The 2,712-nt window shown below is 43.1% G+C and overlaps 1 protein-coding gene across 1 annotated transcript in view; it reads left to right on the forward strand.

The window, feature by feature from the left end:
* Positions 1 to 238, forward strand: part of MYD88 (MYD88 innate immune signal transduction adaptor) — a 4,629-nt gene extending 4,391 nt beyond the window's left edge. The window contains exon 5 of the mRNA XM_061196511.1: positions 1 to 238. This exon is cut by the window's left edge and continues 1,864 nt beyond it. The gene's annotated coding sequence lies outside the window, so the exon portion shown is untranslated.
* The last annotated feature ends 2,474 nt before the right edge of the window (positions 239 to 2,712 follow it).

Genomic DNA, 2,712 nt, shown 5'->3' on the forward strand with positions numbered 1-2,712 from the left:
GATCCCTGGTGGGGGAGCTAAGATCCCACATGCCTCAGGGCCAAAAAACCAAAACATGAAACGGAAGCAATATTGTAACAAACTCAATAAAGACAAAAAAAAATTAACAACTTAAAAAAAAAAAAGTATCTTTCACACCTGTTTGTATTCATTGTGAGAATTTCAAAGAGAGCTGAGAAATGCCTCTATTTGTAATTTCCCTTTCTGTATCCTAGGTTTATAATAAAGAGTTCTCTACTTCGGGAGTAGCAGGTTTCATTTGTGTCTGGAAGGAGTTTGGAAGCAGTAACTTGGGATAACGCTCTCCTGGGTACATGAAACTGGGCCCTTGGGTAGGTTCCAGTGGGTTTGCCAGGAACTTCCTTAAGGCTGGGCCTCCTCCTCACAGGGTCCAAGCCTCACCAGGGCTGCACGCAGAACTGTAAACAGCAGCTCAGCCACCGAAGCTGGGGACACTGCTTGCCTCTGCCAAGCTTGGTCTTCTGGGGATCGTGCCACACTCCTGGGTCCTGGCCCGGCCAGCGGGAGGGGCTGCTCTCCTAGGCTCCAAGGAGAGTCTGGAGAGTCCCCACTCCAGATCACAGATCTCCAGAGAAAGCAGTTGTTACCAGTAATGGCCATCCTTGGGCATATCTGTCTTAATCCTGAAAGGATCGATCTATTTTTAAATAGAATGCACGACTTTTTTACTGTTCACTTGAGAAAAATTAGAAAATATGAAGAAAAAAATACCCATAATCCTAATCCCAGAGATAACTCTGGTGACCTTTTAGAGTGCCCAGATATTTTCAGCGACCACAGCTTTTCTCTCACTGGTCTCTCTGTTACCATGTCCTGGCTCCTGAGGCTCCTGGATGCTGGAGGCTTCCCAGCCTTGCCTCTGTACACTCAGGACTCCTAGAAAGTCCCCCTGAGGCCAGACCTTCCTCTCCAGTGTCCCCTTGGGAACAAAGCCTCAGTGTGGTCCCAGCAGGGCCCCTGGGATCTGCCTTGTGCCCCCATGGCTGGGGGGACAGTCTTTGGGTCTGCTCCTGGTCATGGAGAGGGCTCTCTGGGCCACACCAGTCACATCATGGGGAAAGCCCCTGTTCTCTCAGGTCAAGATGGTGACCTGAATGCGCTCAGCTCAACCCCATCTAATCCTCACACCCCTCTCTCCTTCCTCCAGTGCCCACCTCCCCAAAGGTAGGTTCCCAGATACCGAGAAAGCTTCCTCTTCTCATTTTTGTTTTAGTCCCCTAGGAACTTTTGATAGAGAAATCCTTTTTCCTAAAGGGAAAATTCACTGATGAAATTATCCAAGGCAAAAGCAGGAAATTTTGGAGGGCAGCAGCAAAGGTAAAATACAAAATTACAAATCTACCCGACAATGGACTTGGATTCTGCCACAAGTCAAGGGCAAGGGAAAGAAACAGGGACAGGGATTTCCTCCAGATTAGACAATAAAATATACTAATATAGTGTGACTTTGTTGGATCCTGGTTCAAACACATCAATTATAAAAAGATATTTTGGGGTCATATATCCAGTAGAGGTCAATATACAAAATATGTGAGAGCAACAAAAAAATAAACAACCCAATTAAAAAATGGGCAAGGGGGACTTCCCTGGTGGTCCAGTGGCTAAGACTCCATGCTCCCAATTCCGGGGGCCCGGGTTCAATCCCTGGTCAGGGAACTAGATCCCACATGCTGCAACTGAGTTCGCATGCTGCAACTAAAAAAAAAAAAAAAAGATTTCTCATGCCGCAACTAAAAAAAAAAAAAAGATCCCGCGTGCTGCAACTAAGACCCGATGCAGCCAAATAAATAAATAAATAAATAAATATTAAAAAAAAAATAAAAGAGCAAGGGACTTTAATAGACATCTCTCCAAAGAAGATATACAGATGACTAAAAAGTACATGAAAAGATGCTCAATATCACTAATCATTAGGGAAATGCAAATCAAAACCACAATGAGATACCATCTCATACCCATTAGGACGGCTACTACCAAAAAAACCAGAAAACTGGGACTTCCTTGGCGGTCCAGTGGTTAAGACTCTGTGCTCCCAAAGTAGGGGCACGGGTTCAATCCCTGGTCGGGGAACTAAGATCCCGCATGCCACACTGTGTGGCCAAACAAAACAAAACAAAGCAAAAAACCCAAATGGTACATTTGCTGTGGTATGACAATTTCCCAAAAAATTAAAAATAGAAATACCATATGATCCAGCAATTCCACTTCTGTGTGGAAACCCAAAAGAATTGAAAGCAGGGTGCAAATATCAAAGAGATATTTGTACACCCATATTCGTAGCAGCATTATTCACAAGAGCCAAAATGGGTAAGCAACCCAAGTATCCCTTGACAGATGAATGAATAAACAAAATGTGGTATATACATATAATAAAATAGTATTCATCCTTAAAAGGAATGAAATTCTGACACATGCTACAATATGGATGAACCTTGAGGACATTACGCTAAGTGAGATAAGCCAGTTGCAAAAAGACAAATGCTATATAATTCCACCTACATAAGGTATCTAGAACAGCCAAATTCTTAGAGATAGAAAATAGAATGGTGGTTTCCAGGGCCTGAGCGAAGGAGAGAATGAAGAGTTGTTTAAAGAATCTGAAAAAGAATATATGCATACACTCACACATAAAACTGAATCACTCCGCTATACTTGAAACTAACACAACATTGTAAATTAACTATACTTCAA

This window comes from Eubalaena glacialis, chromosome 7, assembly GCF_028564815.1.
Source record: "Eubalaena glacialis isolate mEubGla1 chromosome 7, mEubGla1.1.hap2.+ XY, whole genome shotgun sequence".
NCBI lineage: Eukaryota > Metazoa > Chordata > Mammalia > Artiodactyla > Balaenidae > Eubalaena > Eubalaena glacialis.